Here is a 22,407-nt window from a genome sequence, read left to right as displayed (position 1 = left end):
CTGTTTCGGTAACAGACATTTTTGCCCGGCCCTTTCGGTAGGCAGGAAAATCAGCTGCCGTCTTTCGTTCCGGTTTTTTTTTTTTCATCAGTAAAGTTTCGCAACCAACCAACCAACCAACCAATCACGCAGATAAAATAATAAGTAGTTTGTATGATGCACTTATAAGTAATGATATTAATGAGAGCTACGAGACAATGATGTCAAGAGCAGTATATAGGATGTTATTATAAGTAGTTGTAATGAAAATGTGAAGGGGGAAAAGAAGAGCGAGCGAAAAAACAACTTGGTGTGGGCAGGCCCTAACCTGCGACCCTCGAATAACGCGTCCGATCCGATGCTCTACCAACTGAGCTACCGCGGCGGCTATTCCCTCGTTTACTTAAGTCTTAAGTTGCATATATGTTCACCGTGTTAGTTGGGTTGGTAGCTCAGTTGGTGGAGCATCGGACCCGTTATACGAAGGTCCAGGGTATTCTGCGCGCGGCAAGTTATCTTTTCGTCTACTATTCTTTAAGTTTTACATTACATTTACGCCAGATAACATCCACTGCACCTTCCTTGGCAATATTGTCAGCTGGTTCTCATTAACATTGTGTCTAACAAAGAAAAAAACACTTTCTTTACTTAAAGCCAGGGTCTCATTCTGGTAGACTTGATGCATTGAGGTATAGTCTGCGAGGGATTTCTGGTCAGCTGCGAGCTAGTCATAAAGATTGTTCCACACTCGCCGTCATGGCCACTGGTGGCGCTGACTGACGCTCCCGCGTTTAAATGCGCACATATGTACCACAAATTGCACGGGGCGGTGGGCGGGACAATCAACGCGGTAGCTCAATGACGCAGCATCTAACGCGTTGTTGGAAGGTTGCAGGTTCGCTGCCTGCCGGCGGCAAGTTGTCTTTTCGTCCACATTTCCTTCTTCAAGCTTAGATTACATTTACGACAAATAACATCCCTTATACTTTCCTTGGCATCATTGTCTGTTAGTTCCCGTTACAAACTGCAAAGTATGTCTTGTGTGTTCTAAGTAGTGAGTGTTATACGTTAGCATATAGCTAAGTCGTTAGGCTGTATTGTTTCAAACCTTGTATGCATGTTGCTTTAAAGTTTGTTCTCCCTAAACTAAGGACAGATTGACAGTGCAAGCGCTGCACTGGGCTGTTTGTGGATAACTTGTCTGGGGTTCTCTTCCTTCATTCCCTTCCTTCATTCATAGCCATGGGCTCTCGCTCTGGCCGACGCGATTTCATCAGGAAGTATACGTGGACAGCTGGCCGTTCGTTGTGAGTCAGGGTCGACGTGACGCCAGCTGGCACTGAAAAAGAGTGCCCTGCACTCTGCGTCATCTTTGCGCGCGACACTGATTAAAACTCTCAGGTTTGCGTGCACATAAATTTCCGATGAAGTGAACGACGGGACGACCGCTTCAGCAGACCCATCCGGTTTTTAGCGTCGGGCGCGTAATCCGAAGTTGGTTGGTTGGTTCCTCAACACCTTGGCGCAACGCACCTAGGGGGATAGGCCACGAATGGGATGGTGCCTTGCTTTTTAAATTAATTCACTTCTTAAAAGAGAGGGTTGGATTAATTAGGTAATATAGGTAATAATACAAAGGTGTTAAATTTCTAAAAAAACCTTGGAAAGAAAACATAATAAGCATACAAAAAAGACAAAAAATTATGCATAAAACAACTGAAGTTACTTATTTTCAGCATAGTGATTACCAGGCTGCGTTGTCGAGTCCCCTCATTGAACTTTTACCTTCACAGATCGGGTCTGGCACAGTCGCCTTTGTGCCTTTATTGTAATCAAAGGGAATCTTTGGAGCACTACTTTTTGTCATGCCGAAAATTCAAAACTCAAAGGGAAAATCTACTAGAAGAACCCCTACGAAAGTTGGGCTTAAACTTGACACTTCCGGTGATTCTTTCATTTGGCGCAGTCGCATTTGGATTCAGTCACAGGAGCGTTTTTACCGCTGTTACAAATTTCTTACGAGAATCTAAAAGAATTGAATTCTTTTAGATTCTCGTAAGAAATTTGTAACAGCGGTAAAAACGCTCCTGTGACTGAATCCAAATGCGACTGCGCCAAATGAAAGAATCACCGGAAGTGTCAAGTTTAAGCCCAACTTTCGTAGGGGTTCTTCTAGTAGATTTTTCCTTTGAGTTTTGAATTTTCGGCATGACAAAAAGTAGTGCTCCAAAGATTCCCTCTGATTACAATAAAGGCACAAAGGCGACTGTGCCAGACCCGATCTGTGAAGGTAAAAGTTCAATGAGGGGACTCGACAACGCAGCCTGGTAATCACTATTTCTTCCTTTCTTGATGAACACCACTTGTTCTTCCAAGGGAACTTTAGCTGTGGGAAGTCTGATACAAACAAAGGGGATTTTTCAAAGTTATTGGCCGTTGTGCGTTTTTCAAAGTGTGCTGCTGTGATATGTTCCGAAGGTTACAAGTCCGATTCCTGCCGGCCGCGAGTTCTTTTTTTCGTCCACTTCACTCTGTTCCCATGTGTATCAAAATTACTACAATACACTTTACAGAACTATATTAACGTTCCATGCACCTTTTTGACCTTATTTATTAGTTGGTTTTCATTAAGATTGCTGCCAGCAAAAATAAACGTGCCTCAGCGTTTCCTTTTTTTAGACTTACAAGTATTACTGATCACTACGCAAGAGAAATGCGCAGAGATCTAGTTAGGGTGTGTGAAGCCCTCTCACACCCCATTTCCCCCCATCCACCGACGTTACGGCCGGCTCCTATGCAAACAGACTCATTATTAGGATGAATTGAGTATCACACCAGCATATGCCAGTGCTATAACGTCACATATTTCAACGTACAACTCTTATTACTATGTGGCAGCTGAGCAATATTTCCTTGCGTACCACCTCAAGGCATCGAGTCCGCCAGAACGAGACGAGGCATCAAGTCTGTCAGGTCTCGTTCTAGCAGATTTGATGCCTTGAGGTGCATCAAGTCTGCCTTGAGTATGCATCTCGCGATATGATCACGTACTGTACGTGACGTCAAACGGGCACGAAGGAGTGTTCCACACAAGCCATAATGGCAACTGGTGGCGCTGATTGACGCTTCTATGTTAGTACTTAACTTCATGGCTAGGTGGTGTGACCCACCGCAAGATCGATCTAAAGGGCACAGCCGGATCCATCCATCCATTCGTCCGTCCGTCCGTCCCTCCCTCAATCCATCCATCCATCCATCTGTCCGTCCCTCCCTCCCTCAATCCATCCGTCCGTATACCCATCCATCCATCCATCCATCCATCCATCCATCCATCCATCCATCCATCCATCTATCCATCCATCCGTCCGTCCGTCCGTCCGTCCCTCCCTCTCTCTCTCCCTCCATCCATCCGTTCATCCATCCGTCCATCCATCCGTCCATCCATCCGTCCATCCATCTGTCCGTCCGTCCATTCATCTGTCCGTCCGTCCGTTCCTCCCTCCCTCCCTCCCTCAATCCATCCATCCGTCCGTCCATCTATCCATCCATCCGTCCATCCATACACCCATCCATCCGTGCGTCCGTCTCTCTCTCTCTCTCTCTCTCTCTCTCTCTCTCCATCCGTCCATCCATCCATGTTTAAATGCACATATATACCCTATAAAGTGTACGTTAATCGAAAGTCACGGGTTTGGATCTTGCCGGTGGCAACTTATCTTTTCATTCTGTTTCTTTGTTCGCATTCACATTACAATTATGTCTGTTAACATCCCCTATACTTTCCCGGGTATTACTGTCTGTCAATTCTCACTAAAGTTGTGTATAACAAAGAAAACAAGGTCTTAACTTCACAGTAAACTTTTCTTCAACGTACATTCTTGTATTCTGGCAACTATGGCGCAACAAAAGTCCGCAAAGTTTTCACCATCCGTCTTCAGGTATATAACGCAAGTGTCGTTATAGGTCACTTTCGTCAATAAAAACCTAACTATATATACCAGGTCAGACGCAGTCAAAATATATATGTGACCTATATTGATTCTCGTTCGTTTAATAAAGCAGAAACGTAATTCGTTAGCATACTGCAAGTTATACTGGAACGACGTGCAAGCATTGCTTTTTGTGTTATGTGATTACAGCTTCGGAACGCATCCATCCTTTTTGCTAAAATAAATAATTACTTGAAGCTTAGGGGTTAGGTATAGATTAGTCTCCCTCTGAAACAACTTTTCGCTCGCTACAATCAGTCTCACTAACACAAAAATATACCTCGCGGGCTCAATGGCGTCATATACATTGATATACGTGAGGATGATATGATATGTGGGGTTTAACATCCCAAAACCACCATGTGATTACAAGAGACGCCGTAGTGGAGGGCTCCGGAAGTTTCGACCACCTGGGGTTCTTTAACGTGCACCCAAATCTGAGCACACGGGCCTTCAGCCTTTTCGCGTGCATCTAAAATGCAGCCGCCGCAGCCGGGATTCGATCCCGCGACCTGCCGGTTGTAACACCACTTAACAGCCGTGCGTATAGGGTGACGTGTTCCCGCCAAAGCCCCGGGCTGGTGTGTTTGCGGTATTAATAAATAATAAATAAATCCACCACAACCGCGCAACAGGCAGTCCTATGACTAAAATCACGTAACGTCTAGTCACGAGACTAAAATTGCAACATCACGTGACATTATTCGAGTTCCACGTTTCCATCAATACCTAGCATGCGACGCTTGCGTCATGCGGGGGAACCGACCGAAACCGGAGTATAGATAAGAAGGGCTAGCCATACTTGGTACTAGCAGGAAAAGCTGAGCATCTCTAGCAAAAGCTTTTAATCACTGACAAAAAACTTCATCACTCGTCAAACACAATAGCTCTACCGTTACATCCAGCCTTGCGCGTCCAGCCTGACGTTATTCTTTCATTTATTTATTTATTCTTGCTATGCGTCTTTATTCCCCGCCATTGGACGTTCCACCAAAAAGCTTCTCTCCACTTTGCACATATTTCAACGTGTACACACGCATGTACTATTTCCGCTGCGTGAAATAAATCATCTCTTAAATTTGGAATAAACCGATATATAATCCTCTACTTCAGGAATCCTGATCATCGTTTTGTTTAGTCATTCGCATGTACAGTCAACGTTGCGTTTATCAGGTGTTGAGGTGTACCACCTGTCTGACACTATGTCACCATCAACCGCTTAATTATGCTGCCGAAAATAGTAACCAGAGAATAGCAACGAGAGAAATGTGACGCACGCTCAGAGGCAATTAAATATTAATGCGACGCCCACTTCACGCAAATACGTTGTTTCAAACGCACCTTTCAAAGCCGTCCGTGCAGCCAACACAATTCTGCTAAACGAACCGGATACCGGCGCATTTAAAATTCTGAACTCGTTTCCGGTGCTTCAACCTCGTGAACACTTTACGGTAGAATAAAGCATTCATCGAGCGACGTGGTTTTATGTGCGCTCTACTATACATGTTCGCTGCCCCGCCGCGGTGGTCTAGTGGCTAAGGTACTCGGCTGTTGACCCGCCGGTCGCGGGTTCAAATCCCGGCTGCGGCGGCTGTATTTCCGATGGAGGCGGAAATGTTGTAGGCCCTTGTACTCAGATTTGGGTGTACGTTAAAGAACCCCAGGTGGTCGAAATTTCCGGAGCCCTCCACTGCGGCGTCTCTCATATACATATGGTGGTTTTGGATCGTTAAACCCCACATATCAATCAATTATACATGTTCGCTGTGAGTATGGCGTATACCAATCAGTCCTCCCCTCCGGTTTACAAAACTTCTTGGCGACGTATTGGGCTATTCGATCGCAGACGTCGCTGTCGGGAAAGTGTAATAAAAGCATTTTTATTGTGCAGCACTGCATCTCAATACTGAAGACGTCTCGAGTCGTTTTATAACATCTTGATTTGGGTGCCTAGAAAGAGGAACGTGCACAACGAGATAGTACAGGCGCTATTAACGGCTGAACTAACAAAACTTTAAGAGAGTTGGTTGATTGATTGATACGTGGGGTTCAACGTCCCAAAACCACCATATGATTATGAAAGACGCCGTAGTAGGGGGATCCGGAAATTTCGACCACCTGGAGTGTGCACCCAAATCTGAGCACACAGAGCTACAACATTTTCGCTTCCATCGAAAATGTAGCCGCCGCAGCCGGGATTATATCCCGCAATTATCGCTCACGTTGCGTTGACCTGGGTCGTTACGGATTGTCAAGTATCCGCGTGAACCGAAAAGCGATTGAAAAAAAATTCGCTTCGCACCGGAACTAAGTAATAAATAACGTTTACGTTTTTCGTTCCAGTGGAAAACAGTTATTTGTTTTCCTCGTTTTTCGTTCCGTTCCGATACACTATTCAATAGTATCTTCGTTTATGGCAGCTTCGTGCAAAAGGTTTCACGATTTAAGCTTGTTTCACTCTTTCTCTCACAACTCCCTTTCACCCCTCGTTCTTCTTGGTCGCTCGGCTTGACAAACGCTACTCTTTGCTCAGGTTTTGTCTCCGTTTTCCTGTTCTGGACGCGGAGAGAAGGAGAGACCCCCCCCCCCCCACACACACACACAGACAGACCGCATTTTAAAACCGCAGCTGGACGTTGCTTGATCGCACCGCGGCTGCCGCGTCCAACGGAATGCCAGCGCGCTCTTCGCTAGCGTTGGCGCTCATGTGCGCCTGCGGGGCTGCGTTGGCCGCCGAGACAGAGCCGCAGAAGATCGACTGCTACGACAGTCAGAAGTCGAAGGCGACCGGTGACGTCGAGCAAGACGTCGCCTCGTCTCCGCTCTACCAGTTCGAGTTCCCGGAGGTCGTGGGCGGCGACGCGGTGAAGCTGGAGCAGTATCGGGGTCACGTGCTCCTGCTCGTCAACGTGGCCACCTACTGATCCCTGACCTGGACCTACTGGGAACTGAATGCACTCCAGTCCAGGTTCGGGAAGAGGAACTTCACCATTATCGGCTTTCCTTGCAACCAGTTCGGAAAGGTATGCGCTGTGAAGTCTCATTTTGAGGGTAACGAAGAAGAGGTACTTAAAATTGTTTCTGCGTGCTATCATGCTTTTTTTTACTGATTTTTATCCCTTTGGGTACCCTTTGTCGCTGCAGAACTTATCGATATGGAGTAGCCGAGGTAACATGGACCTCAACCTCTCCACAGCAAAACTGTGTGAGAGAGAGAGAGACAAATACCGAAAAGCAGAAGAGCATAATTAGTGTAGCTGTCTTTTTTAATCCTCACTATTCACCTTCAAGCTCTCGATATTTTTTTTAATATGGAACCACACCAGCTTGAGAAGGTATTCCGCCTTCATAGCTATATATGAACCTCCTCAAAACTTTTTCTTTTTTTTTTCCTTTAGTGCGGAACCCTTTGGAGGCCCGGGCTGTTTTGTGATGTCATCGCTTCACGTAACGCACGAAAAACTACGTATAAAGATAGAAAAATAGAATAATCAAAAGAGAAAGGGAAAATAGGGTGAAATGGGTCTAAATAAAGATAAACAGAGAAAAGAACATTCAAAATTGGAAAAAAGGAAAAAAAGAAATAGCGAAGGAACGAAAGAGAAAACCAATTAGAAACAAGGGAGGCCAGTCAGATCTATCTATCTATCTATCTATCTATCTATCTATCTATCTATCTATCTATCTATCTATCTATCTATCTATCTATCTATCTATCTATCTATCCGCCTATACATCAGGGTGGTCTTGTGATCGCCTCCTTAGCTTGCTGCAGACCGAAATTGGCACGGCAGGGTAAGGGTGTTGGGCGAATATGACTGTCTCGTCATGCCATGAATATCGTGAAAATCAGATAACGTACGTCGTCAAACACTCTCCTGCTGACACATGTGGCACATGCCATCGCCTACCACGAGTCGCGGTATGCGAGTATGCGCCACCTGTGATAGCTCATTTTCTGGCCAGCGACTGGCGAGCACCGACGTTGGTAATTTAAATGCGAGATCATAAAGAATAATTCGATATTGGCAAAGTCGACCCTATAAATGCTAGAAATACAAACTTATAGGATCGCTGAGAAGGAATCAAACTCGAGCATTCGGCGGGCCACGCCAACTCTCGAAGCTGTCTTGCTAGGAAGCGCAGCCACTATTACAAAGAACACACAACACAAGCGCTTAATAAGCACTTGTGTTGTGTGTTCTTTGTAATAGTGGCTGCGCTTCCTAGCAAGATAGATCCTTACCAACTGGCCCGATACAATTGTTTCTCTAAGCTGCTTTCAAAAAGGACCCTGCGCACAGGTCTGTGTGACTTCAGTTGTAGTTTCAGCACTGGTTGTCTAATTTTGTAACAAAGCAGCCGGCATTACATATATGTGCTTCTATGATACATGCGTCATGTGGAGTTATGGACAATTGTGCTTCCAGTGTTGGATCCGCTTCTGTAGCAGTTTAATAAACGCTTTATTCGTATTTTTGTGATGCAGTATATCTATGTTCAAGCGTTTCTTGACCCCGGGAGAATACGCTAACAAATATCACGTGTGATGTTCACATCATCGCTTTCATAATCCATGGACTAAATAATGACGTTGTCAGCACCGTCTTCCAACCAGGCTTGCTTCATCAATTTTCCGCGTATCCTTAACCATATTTTTCTACGTGTGACGAGTCGGGGTTGGCGAGAGTAGTGTTGACTAGGCTTGGTGGATGACGCTGGGTTTGAGCGGGAAGACGGGACAAGATGGCGTGTAGACGAGGGATGGTTGTGTATGTGCGGCGGTGCCATGAAGTGTGTGGTGACAGCGAACGTCGGACCTCATTGGTGACCGACAAGCGAGACGCGGACACTACGTTTGGTATTTCTTGGTAAATAAAAGAGTCACAGCCTTGGACTCCTGACCTACGTCACGGCACATTCAATACGTGACAGTATGAAATAATTTGCTCCCGGCATCATCACAGTGCACTAAAACATCAACACCTTGGTAATACTTTTGCCTATGCTTCCTTTTTTGCCTATGCTTCCCCCAAAAGGCAGCTAAACCACCCACAGGTCGAAATTCAATTGAGGAGTGAGAGTTGTGCACAATTCCACAACGAACACGTAGCCCTTGATAATTTGTCGAAACGGTGCCGTAATAGCGGAGTTACGCGCACCTGATGATCTAAACGCGGGGATCACTCGATTCACTCTTCCCTTCGCTATCCTTAACTCGTCCGTCGGTCTCCTGTCCCTAAGTGCCTTGCCCCCCCTTGCCGAGTGCCTCTTCAAGTCTCACGTGACATACCACCAACGTTAGCGTGCTGTTCGAAGCATTGTGCACTTCCGGTTGCCGCGACTACGTGCTTCCCGGCTAACCCTTAGAATAAAGCACGCCAACCACTTTCGTTGGCCGACCCACGCTACTGTACGAGTCTTGATTGATATTTGGGGTTTAACGTTTCAAAACCACCACATTTTTATGATAGATGCCGTAGTGGAGGACTCCGGAAATTTCGACCACGTGGTGTTTTTTAACGGCCACCCGAATCTGAGCCCACAGGCTTACAGTACCTATACGAGCCTTGCTGGTAGAAATTGTAAAAAAAAAAAAACTTACCGGCCTTCTTGGCAAATATACCGAGATGGCAGCGCGTTCGGCCTCAGGCGAGTTGGCAAACCTGAGCCCAACACCTGAAGCAGGCGCGGGTCATGATAGTATAATCTTCGGCACCGAAGCGGTGCCCAAAAACACTGTTGCGCCTTGGCCCCGCCATGGTGGTCTAGTGGCTAAGGTACTCGGCTACTGACCCGCAAGTCGTGGGTTCGAACCCCGGCTGCGACGGCTGCATTTCCGATGGAGGCGGAAATGTTGTAGGCCCGTGTACTCAGATTTGGGCGCACGTTAAAGAACCCCAGGTGGTCAAAATCTCCGGAGCCCTCCTCTACGGCGTCTCTCATAATCATATGGTGGTTTTGGGACGTTAAACCCCACAAATCAATCAATCAACTGTTGCGCCTTGGTTCTGCCGTAACTCGAATGGACTCGAGCCAGGCACTTCGCAAGACGACGTCGCGAGGTAATACGTGTGGCGTCTTCTCGATTTTCTTACAGTCGGTGCTTTTGCAGTGAAGCACCACACACCGACGCAGAAAAAGCCATCGCAAACACGGCCGAATTCAGTTCGCTCAGCTTATCACCGTTATAGCTAGGCGTGACTGTGTTGGTACAGTCGAGCACAATCTGAAGGTTATCGCGCGAGCATCGACCATGAACTGCTGTGAGCGTACGAGCCCTCGCACTATACAACAGCGTCACGTCCCATGCAGAACGCTCTTGAGAGCAGAGAGTGATTATCACGCAAGCTTCCCTCATTCTGCTGTTCTGCATTCAACAGCCAACAAGGGAGAAAATAATGCGCAATCTTTATGTGTTGTTATGCGCTGCGGCTTTGCCCTCTGGTTTGCGTTTTTGTCCAGTGTGTGCGCTTAGTGCCACTATTAGTAACCTGTGAGCTGAAACCACGAAGACTGTCAAGATTGGTATGTGGGGTTTCAGAGGGGGGAAGGGAAGCAACAAAAGAGAGAAGGCAGGGAGTAAACCAGAAAGACATCTGGGGTTTAAAGTCCCAAAAGCACCATATGATCATGAAAGACGCCGTAGTGGAGGGCTCCGGAAATTTTTACCACCCGGGGTTCTTTAACGTGCACCCAAATCTAAGCCCACTGACCTACAGTATTCTCGCCTACATCTAAAATGCAGCCGCCACAGTCGGGATTCGATCCCGCGACCTGCAAGTCAGCAGCCTAGCAGCTTAGCCACTAGACCACCGCGGTGGTACCCGAAGACTGTCAAGGGTGCAACAACTTCACTCTTTATTGGTTTAACATAAGCCTCCATACCGTGGCGGTATAACGTCCATCGTGGAATATTCTACAGAGCGACTGGTTACATTCGGACAGAGAAGGGACACGGCGCCGCATTTAACCTGTTGCGCTGTAGAATATTCTGCGGTGAACATCTACCAACTTGGCTAACTGACGATTCTGCTTCGGCATAACGTCAAGAGGCGCACCTGTCGGTGGTTGGGGAGAAAAAAAAAGGAAATCTGCAGCTACGTGTGCCGTGTGCTGATAGTTGCAGGCACGGAGCATGTTACAATTATAGGCACGACCGAAGTCCGCTGGAGAAATGCAGAAACAGAAAGTGACAGCATCGTTCTTTTCATCATGATGTTCGCGTATAGCTGTACGCATGCAGACAAAACGAATTGGAGCCGCCAATGACGAAAAAGAGCCTGCCAGCGTACAAACATCACGTGGCAATATCCACTTCCTGGATCTCGAAATATAGGTGTGCTCGCACGTGCAGGCGGCTAATAAGCTTTTTCCGGACGTTCTCTTGCTTGTCACAATAGTAATTGTTCTGGTTGTACGATCCAAAACCACGATATGAGGGCCGTTGAAACTACGACCACTTGGCGTTCTTTATCGTGCATCTAAATCTAAGCCCACGGATTTTACCAGGTTGGAATTTTTGGAGCCCTCCACTACGGCATCCTACCTACTAATATCGTGATTTTTTGGACGTTATACCCTGATAATTTTTATTATTTATCTTTGGTGGATTGTGCTCGCAGTAGTAGTTGTTATTTTAACAGCAAAGCCATTTAAGTTGGCGGAAAGAACTTTGGTGCGTACAAAAGAGTGTGTTCGAACAGCTATGGAATGGGTGCAGAAATTGGGCGCACGACTACTCACCGCTGCTCTCCGCTAAAAACGAAGAAGGCAACAGACGGGCGCCACACACCAAAGCCGTACTATACGTCTCGAGGTCACTCAAGCACTACGGAGTGCGGCAGTGGATCGTTGCGGCAAAAGACCAGCTCAAATCACCGGCGGCCAAGAAACCTGTTGACGAGGCGAGTTTGCCAAGCACGTTCCATTTTCCGAAGCAGGGGAGGCCGGCAGAAAGTCTTGCAGTTGAACCAGCCGGGGGGCCCATATCTTGAAGAAACGCTTGTTCATTGCTTATCAGCATATGTACATGACTTTTTTTCTTTTATGGCTGGGGTTGCGAGCGACCGTATCTTTGTCCCCGAAAAGGCTGTTTGATGGAATGCTTACCGCCCGCCCCCCCTTCCTTTGGAAAATGGAATGTGCTCGGCACTCTCAATGTCAGTGAGCTCAAAGCTCCCAGTGTCGCAATCTGGTCGCTCAGCCCAGCGGACACATGCACCGATATTTTTTTTTTTTTTCGTTTAGGCGGTAAACAACGAGAGAATACTTGGCAAAGGCGGCTGCAAGAAGACACCGAAGCGATGGAAGCCCGACGCGGGGCCTGTTGGCTCGTGTGAACGGTCGCTTTTGGCGCGGATTTCTTTCTCTGGAGGTTGCACAACCGTGTCGTGTCAGCGGTTTAACTCGAACTTCTCGGTGCTCACAGGAGCGACCTAGAAACAATCGAAAGCGAGGCAACAGTCCAGAAGCAACCAGATTGTCTATAGCCTCGCTGTCTCAAGCCCTGAGCGTTTTAGTGGAAGCCTCGCAATTTTTTTCATGTTTGAATTATAAAAACTGATGTACATGCCGAAACCACGACATGATTAAACACGTAGTAGTGGGAGCAGGGATTACTTTTGATCCCCTGAAGTTCTTTGACGCGCACTTGGCGCGCGGGTGTTCTCGCTTTACGGTCCCATCGTAATGTGGTCGCCAAGGCAGGGAATCGAACCCATGACCTCGAGTTTAGTTTCATTGCCATAAATGCAGTTCCATTCCGGTAATCAGAAAAAAAAACGCCAGGCCTGCGCGCAACGTGCAGTACTGTCACAGGGAAAGCAGGAAGGGCGGCCTTTCAGAAACACTCTAGGGGTACCTGATGCGAACACGCTTGTAGGGTACCCGCTACGCCATTATTCAGTGTGTAGCAGGCAGGCAATTCATTATGCCATCCTTCGTCGTTCTTCGGACAAGCGTGGTATATGGTACGGTATGGAGAACGTTATTGAAGTCCTGAGGATCAGTCCAGGACTGATGTTGGCTGGTGCGACCACCGTCTCTGTGCCCAGCGCGCGCGCGCGTCAACACTACATTGAAGTATATTGGGCCCTTCATGATGCGCTCGCGGCCGTTTTGCTAGTTCCTCATATACCAAATTTGGTGTTACATGACGTCAATGGATGACGAAAGTATATGACTCGTGCAAACATGCTAAGCCTGACATGCGTGTCATGTAAGAACGTGACAACATACCACGCACATAGCGTGCTCACGTCGTTTCGCTAGCTCCACGTATATTAAATTTGGTGTCACGTGACGTGAATAGATGACGAAGGTAAACGACACATCCAACCATGATAATCATGACACGGAAGTCATGTACGGCATGATTTTTCTCCACCTCGTCACATTGTGCTGATTTTGAAGTCACATATCAACATTTCTTATTCGTGCTTCACATATAATCGATTCTCGTGCACTGTACGTGGGATTTGCCATTCTTTACCGACGCTCCTATCACGCGCTCCGCACTGTCTTCATGCCACCGCAAGCGAGCCAGGAGCAAACTCGGCTGCCCGAGAAGCTCGGACCATCCTGCATCGCGTCCCTAGTTGTTCACTTGCTGCTCTGAAACGCTTAACCCCACAAATCGTTAAACGTTAAACCCCACAAATCAATCAATCAATCAACGTTTTATTACTCATATTAACTCAATTCTTTTCCCGACATTAAGCCGGCCTAAGGCCAGTTTTCAAACGCGTTTCAAGCACCGGCATGGCTCAGTGGTAGAATCAAGGGCTGGCACGCAGCGGACCCGGGTTCGAATCCAATTGTGTCCTTAGTGTTTTTGTTTACTCGGACACCAGTGGCGGCGGCGGACAACTACGGTGCCTAATGCGACCCAAGTTGAATCTCAAAGCAGCTTTCTCTGTAAAACTGTTCACACTCTTAATGTGGTCCCAAAAAGGCCCCTATGTACCGGTCTTTTGTTGTAGTTGATGCTAAGTATAACTTTCACGTTGTTCGTTCGTTTACTTGTGGTATTCTGCACGTGGCAGCAAGAGCCTGGTGGTTCGGGTGAAGAGATTCTCGCCGGAATACGTTACGTGAGACCCGGAAACGACTACGTGCCGAACTTCAGGCTCGTCCGGAAGCTGGATGTGAACGGAGAAACGCAGCACCCGCTCTTCGAGTTCCTGAAGGTGAGTGACAGTGCACAAATAGATCTTTCCCAAAGCAAAAGCTTTTAAACCACAACACTTTATTCGGCGGACACGCTAACACAATAGTGTTTAGAACACAAAAGAGCACACTAAATGTGCCCGAGCTTCGCGATACTGAACGAGCTAAGCACTGAATGTTCAGAGTCCTATACAGAAGCTCTAGGGAACTCTAACCCCTGTATTCACACACGCTCCTTCACTCAAGGACTCTCCTCGACTTGAAAAAGTTGATGCGAGCGCCGTCTCTTGGCAGAACAAGTCACTGCATATCGGCAATATTCTGCAGCGATTCTTGAGAAGCACAGCATCAATTTCAATCGAGCAGGGGCGCAGTGCTCAACTCAGTCAAGTGAAGGGTGAAATTCGAGTCGAGGAGCGTTTATGAATACGGGGGTTATACCCGTATTCAGAAACGCTCCTCGACTCGACTTCCACTCTTCACTTTACAGAGTTGAGCACTGCGCCGCTGCTCGGCTGAAAATTACACTGCGCTAGTCAAGAATCACAGCAGATTATTGTCGATATGCAGTGACTTGCCGTGCCTAGGTACGGCGCTCCCATCGACTTTCTCAAGTGAAGGTGAAGCGTTCAGTGAAGGAACGTTCTAGAATACGGGAGTTAGCTTCCGTTGTAGGTGGCCTGCATGTGACCTTGAGCCAACAGACAGCTAGCTGTGTTATGCAAGGCATGCGCGTTTAAAAATGTTTGACGACCTATAGTACGAGGTACTTAACTACGGGATAGGAATCATGTGTTTAGAAAAAGTGATTAACGATTTAGAGTACTTTGTACTCCACTATTGGAGCAATCACCGTGTTTAGAAAAAGTGATTAACGGCCACCACAAAAAAATTTTCGGGTATTCTGCCAAGAAAGTTTCATACGAGACCCTCCTATAGTTGGCTATCAAACCTTCGTACAGGGCCGCATTACCTATCATAGGTATGGTCCAAACAAGCAACAAGATAGATTGGTTACAGTTGTTCTTGGTGTTTGTTCACTATATCACTGAAGTTTTGACTTCTTAAACGCTGAAATCTTATTTACCATTTACAATGACGACTTGCGCAAGCGGATAGGGCACCATAAACTTGCTTTTAGACTCCAGCGCCAAGCTTGCCTGTTTTTGAACGTCAGCGGTGGACACGTTAACGACCGCCATCTCTCGGAGAATGCGGCAATCAGGGTTTCGTTGGAGGCAGTGGTTTCGCAGCGTGGATATTGCCGCATTCTTCGAGAGACGACGACGCCACGCTGCGTGGGACACGCCATGCTGTTACAGTGGCTAGAATAGATGCACTCTAGCCACTGTACTCTGTCACGGAATACTCTAGCCACTGTCCTGCTGTCGCGTCAGGACAAATCTCAAGGTTTACTCGCAGATTTAACCACCGAAAACTGCGTTTAAATGCACGCGTGCACCACCGACTAGACTACATGGGGAGGTTCTCGGCCTCTTTTAGTCTTGTCCCTCAGGAAACGAATAAAGTTCTTTGTATGTGTGGTTGTATGAGTGCACGGGATAATGAAGTTTATATAACTTTCAAGGTGCATTTGTGAACATGCAAAAGATTTTGAATGATTCAACACTGCATTGGCGGTCTATCCGATGTAAGTCCATAGGCTTTTTTGTTCTTTTTTTTGCGAAAAACAACAATACATAAGACAAGACAAAATAATGTAGTGAACAAGTCGATTTGTGGTGGTTGCTGCGCGTCGCATGTTCTTCTTGTATCTGCTCTGTGTTAAAAGTGAAGTGAAGCAATAAATTGTCATTTGAGGGTATAGCACACTCTTTCCTTTTTTTTTTATTGCGCTGTCGTTTAACGCTAAAAATACACTACTGACTGCGACTATAGCGTAACCTTCAGTTCGCTTTGCCGGTTGACATTTGAAATGAAATGAACAGATTTTATTTCTTGAGAGAATACAGAAAAACGAAGCGAAGCTAAAGGCCATTCGGCCTGACGTGGCTTCACTACGCAAAAAAAAGTTCAGCAAACAGTGCTACATTGAATAATAATTATCACAATACAAGGAGCAGCATAATAACAGAAACACAGAAATAGCATAAAAGCAAAAATAGGTGACATATAAGTACCAAAAATTGGCTGCATAGACACACAGAATCAGAAATCAAGGCTCTTTTCATTACATATAAAAAACACATACATATTGATATATTCGTATAATACACTCATATATTAATACATACATCTGCCCATATGTACGTACATGCTACTGTATAGACACGCGTTTTGTACCTATAGGTGAGAGTATATGTGAAACCTAGTCAGAAGTTTATTGGAAACATGATGTTTACTATACTCAATTAATGAGGAGATGTTTTTTGTGATATTTGAATCGCGTTAATGAGAGGTTAAAATTTAATTGATCATCTAAATAATTTATAAGCTGTGGGGCGCGGTATGCAATTAGGGCTCTACCATATCCAGTCCTAGTAGCAGGAACGCGAAATTGTTGTCTACGGAGCGAGTATCTGAGTGCGCCTTCCGGTGCCGTAATAGTGTGGAGTTTAATTTTTATAAATGTAAAATAATAGCTTATATTCATACACCTGTCTTGCTTTGAGTATACCATGTTTTACGATTAATGGATTGCTAGGAATCTCCCTTGGGATGCCATAATAATCATCGAATAGGCGGAGAACTTTTTTCTGTAAGATTTCTAGTTTATTTAAATTCTTCTCACTTGTAGTGTCCCATAATAGCATACTATAATTTAAACGCGAAAAAAAAAAGAGCGTAGTATATCTTTTTTTAGCAAAATTGGTATAAGTGCATTCATTTTAAATGTACACCCAACAGTCTTACATAGTTCGGATGCGAGACTATCAACATGAGTATTCCAGGACAAATTTTCTTGGAACCACACTCCGAGGAATTTTTGCGATTTAACCTGCTCCAGCCTTTGCTTTTTGAAAAAGATGGTAATGTCCTCCTCGTAGGGCTTGTTAATAGGCTGGAATACTATGTACTTACTTTTATATATATTAAGCATGAGCTTATTTTGATGAGGCCATTTTTCTAATCTGAGTAAGTAATCATTTACTTCAGTTTCAAGGTGCATGAGTATTCTACCTGTAAAAAATATGTTGGTGTCGTCAGCGTAAATAATTAATTTTGGGGATCTTGGAATGTCACACAGATCATTAATATATATTACAAATAGTAACGGTCCAAGGATTGAACCCTGCGGTACACCATTTTTGAACAGTTTTCATTGGGGAAACAAGGTTACCCACCTTAACGTATTGTTTTCTTTCCGTAAGATAACTTTGTATTAATTTAGCTGCCACGCCTCTTACACGATAATCATGCAACTTAGATATCAGAATATCGTGTTTGACTGTGTCAAAGGCTTTCTTCAAGTCAATGAAAAGATTTATGGTGTAGGTTCTGTTTTCCATGTTTTTTAATATCTCCTCTTTCGTATCTAAAAGCGCCGACTCCGTAGACTTACCCTTTTGAAACCCATACTGTGCTTTATTGATTATCAGGTGCTTAGTGAAAAAGCAATCCAGTCTGGAGTGTATTATTCCTTCAAATACTTTAGAAAGTACCGGTAGGATCGATATCGGGCGGTAATTCGATAATACATTTTTAGCACCCCCTTTATGAATAGGACAAACGTGGGCTATTTTTAGTTCTGAAGGAAAAATGCCTGTTTCTAACATAGTGTTCATGATGTATGAAAGAGGGAGTGAAATGAGTGACGCTACATATTTTATCGGGCTGGCTGCTATTTCATTAACACCTGCAGCAACATTGTCACGTATTTTACAGATTCATTTTTCAACTTCACAAGGTGTAACCGGAGTAAGGAAGAGTGAGTGTGATAGACGCTTTCTATCTGCTACAGGCGGATCTCTTACCCCACAAGATGAATCTGTGTAGTCGCCAGCGTTAGCAAAATACTCATTCATGGCTGATAGTGCTTCGACATCTGCCTTATCGTCTGCAAAATCAGTGATATTAACACAACCTTTTTTTCACGCTTACATCCACTATCGATTAAGGGGGGAACCAGCCAATTTTGTCTCTGCACGAACAACAGGCTGAATAACTCATGTGTATGAAGAAAAGAAGTGTACATTTAAGAATTGTACATTTTCTAACCAAGAAAGCGAGTCCTTAAATGTACACTTCTTTCCTTCATTCGTGTCGAGGGTCTCGTTCTGGCAGACTTGCTGTTTTCTGGTAGTGTGTTAGAGAATATTGCTCAGCTGCCAGTTCGTAATAAGATCACTTGCTACGTGACGCCAACAGGCCAAAAAGAGAAGCGTTCCACACTGGCCATAATTGCCACGTTTGCACGTATATACCCTATAAAGTGGACGGAGAATGACCACCTCCGTAACTCAGTAGGTAGAGCATCGGACCGACGCCACCTAGTCTTTACTACGTGGTGCTGATCGGACGCGTTATTCAAAGGTCGCAGGTTCGGCGGCTGCCGGGGGCAAGTTATATTTTCGTCCACCTTTCTTACCCAACATGCACGTAGATTACAATTACTCTTTGTAGCGTCCCGTTCCCTTTCCTCGGCGTCTTGTCCTCATTAATCACGTGCGTGTGCTACGTGGGACTGTCGCAGAGTCGCTGTCCGTCACCGGTGTCCAAGTTTCGATCTAAGGACAATCTCTTCTACTCGCCCCAAGACAGTGCAGACATCCGGTGGAACTTCGAGAAGTTCCTCGTCGGTCGAGACGGGACCCCTCTGCGCCGCTACGACCCCAACTTCCTGCCGCGCGACATGGAGGACGACATCGAGGCCCTGACGAGCGAAGGGGCTCTGCCACCGGTCGAGGAAAGCATGACAATCGGTTGATTGCCACCTAAAAAAAAAAATGCCAGCTCCACCCTCCAAACCAGTCAGCCTTCACCTTTGAAGGACCGTTGTGCCAGCTGGTTTCCGCTACAAACGACGCGTTTCGTTAGCAAAGAATTCAAGACAGAAAATAAAAGGTCGTCCTTTGCTCGCAACTGACCTTATTCTCAAAACAGCAGCGACATATAAAGCCGTAGTAATCATGCGCCTCAAACGTTCATCAAAGTGAACTGGATGAGGAGAACATGGCTACGGACCACGCTGAGCAACGATGTCAAAGTTCACCAGGTCCTTTCCGACCCAACACCAGCGAGGCAAACGTGTGTCGTTATGAGATGGTCAATTGCCTCAGGCACGCGGAAAGCAGGGGCGGAAAGTGATTAACGTCGCGAACGTGTGTATAATACCATTGGATGAAGCATTCATGAATTTTTTTTTTTTCTGTAAGAGGTACAACTATACCACGTTGGGTGGAGCTGGCATTTTTTCTTGGGTTGAGTACCTATACCCTGTGGCATCGAGTCGTGTGTTTGTTTATCGAGCTGAACTTCCTGTAGTCGTCACACGCAGGAGAGTCCAGTGACCCTGAGCAGATACGTCACGTATGACGTCACGCCATCACAAAAATTTGAATGCGTTAACCTGCTGCCGAATGAGTTCCCCATGCAGCCAGTTCACCTGCTGAAAAGTTAACGTGCCGGTCACGTGACTTTGGTGGGTGACGGCAACCGGTAAATTTCGCGCTGCACTCTTTGGGAAACGGGAAGGATGCACTGCAAGAAATAACCGAACACTCCTCCGTTCCTAGAGGGTAACTTTGTACTGTGAATCTGTGTTGACTTCGCGAAGGCTTCTTTTCGGGCTTTGCTATATGTTAACTTCCCGCGGAGACTCATTTAACTGTCCAGCTTAACACGATCTTTGCGGAGTGCTTCTTAGGGAAATGGAAGTGTTTCAGACATATTCCAATGCCACCATGTCACCGCTACAATAATGCGTCCATTTTGTCAGCTTTAAAAGGGGACGCTGCAGACTTTTTTTTTTAAGTAGTCGTTACAGAATTCAACCATGCATATGGCGGAAGTCGCCGTGACATGCGGATTTCAGCGATCCCAGCAGGCAGTATATCAAGCATACTGTGTACAAAGAATACCGCATTATACGTCGATATGCGAGGGCGTATATAGTAACGACAGGCTGTTGAACGCGACGGCGCAGAACTGTCCTTCAAATTAATCAATGCGAAGCTGTCCTTATGACCACAACGAACCATAGCACGAGAACAATGCCACCATCAACGTTGCCTGGCGGGGGGGGGGGGGGATAGGTGTAAGTCCTTTTACGATTTCCGACGAGACCGTCGCTAAAAAGCAGAAAGATCTATCGGACCAACGTCTATGTGCCCTATTCAGGTAAAAAATTGCGCTGAAATAGAAAGGACACCACAAAGAAGGAACACTTAAACAGATCGAGCGCAATTCCTTTCTATTTCAGCGCAATTTTTTACCTGAATAGAATGAACCAACTAGCCCCTCAAGACGTCCTGATCTATGTGCCCTACTTATTACATGTGCCGTCCATGCAGCTACGTCAATTTCAGGATTTCCTGTAGAACTCGCAAAACTTTATGTTCAGTGCCAGTGCTGCCAGTCTCCACTTACTATTGTCTGACGTATATGTTACAACTCTTCTTTATGCTTCTGTAAACTATACTCTCATGACCGGGGTCTTTGTTTGCTTGCCCTTGTGTTCTAGATGCCTGGTTCTGTACACCGTTCTAGACACCAGTTCTACATGCCTGGCTGCCAGTCATCTATTCTGAATTCAGGTAATTGTTTTCTAAGAATCCCTCAAAATTGATGCGATGAACTGGTGGACAGTGCGGAAGGAATTTGAAATTCATGCCTTTGTAGCAATGTTTTGTTTGCTTCCGTGTCGTCAATTACCCATACACACATTCTGTCGTTGCAATGTCGGTAACCACGTCGCGCAACGGCCGAGCAACGCCAACGTATGACGAGCTGGCCTCAAAGCAACCGCCAGGCCAGCTTCGAAGACAGCCACCGTCGCGGCCTTCTTGTGCATTCACGGCTGAAAACTCGATGCTGTGGTTATCACCGGCTGTGTGCTCGACCTGCAGCGTGCATACGAAAACAACATCGTAGGCAATAAACATTTGAATGTCTTTGTACCTTGCGTCCTTGCGTCACTTTTTTTTGCGGTACGGGTCCATCGTTTGCCCGTTGGTGATCTTGATAAAGTACGTCGCGTAGCGATTAATTTCCGCCTACAATAACTGGATTACCTACCAAAAACGTTATAGTACCCGAATTTTGCAGTAAAGCTCCTCCATCGCGTGTACTGTCGCTTTTTTTAAAGTAGTGCAAACCATTGTTCCGCCGCTGCCACCGCTTAGTTGCAGATCTTCCGAAAGAAAGTTGTTGGGCCACTTCCGTCCGCTTTTTCCGTCCGTCTTGTTTCTGCACACGCGAGGAAGTAAATGTTTCCTTCTTCGTCCCACAAGTGTTGCCTTGAGTTGCATCCTAAGCTCGTGAGGAATGCCACCTCACTGCTGTGCGCCAGGCTGTCCGACGGGGTTGACAGCCGAGTGGTGGGACAGCATGAATGTTGATGGTAGCGGTTCGATAAGAGGAACAAAGGCACGCAATTTCTGTCAGCCATAAGGTGACACTGCGTAGCAGTGCCTTCACGAATCAGGCGGGGCGTAGAGTCTACCGGCGCCAACAGCAAATCTATAGCCAAGTTAACTCGGAAAACAGACAGTGCGGTGCACCTCATACGCCGAGTGGCCAACAAAAGAAATGGGATCATGGAAGACAACCTCATCAGGTTGATGCATGCGTTTGTTCTAAGTCACTTCACATACGAGGCAGCAATGCACAACTGGTCAAGAGCAGAGTCCGAGACACTGAATGTGCTCCTCAGGAAAGTTATCAAGAATGTCCTGGGCCTACCCATACATACCAGCACCTAGCGTCTGCTTGAGCTTGGCATACACAACACGCTCGAAGAAATAGCAGACGCCCAAGAGAGAGCACAGTTTGCAAGGTTATCTCCTACAAGGTCGGGGAGAATGATCCTGCAGGAGCTGGGCCAACACCCAATAGCAATCAGACGCAATTACAATGATATCCCTGACAACATCAGGGAGACTATCATGGTATCTCCTATACCGAGAAACATGCATCCAGAACACAACGTCGGAAGAAGAGTAGCGAGGGCCAGGACTATACTTCGTCAAGTCTCAAACGAGGAACGAGGGGTCGTATTTGTTGACGCGGCTTCCTACGCCAATGGGAAAGTGTTTGTGGCAGTCGTAGTCGATGGGGCTGGCCATGTCGTCAACTCAGCGACGGTCAG

At 46.2% G+C, this 22,407-nt stretch overlaps 1 pseudogene; it reads left to right on the top strand.

Moving 5' to 3' along the window:
- Positions 1–6,608: 6,608 nt before the first annotated feature.
- LOC119166942 (glutathione peroxidase-like) lies at positions 6,609–21,217 on the top strand (annotated as a pseudogene).
- Positions 21,218–22,407: the final 1,190 nt, after the last annotated feature.

Source organism: Rhipicephalus microplus, chromosome 6 (assembly GCF_043290135.1).
Source record: "Rhipicephalus microplus isolate Deutch F79 chromosome 6, USDA_Rmic, whole genome shotgun sequence".
In the NCBI taxonomy this organism is placed as follows: Eukaryota; Metazoa; Arthropoda; class Arachnida; order Ixodida; family Ixodidae; genus Rhipicephalus; species Rhipicephalus microplus.
Note: the sequence above shows the minus strand (reverse complement) of the source record. Positions and strands in the feature narration are given on the sequence as shown.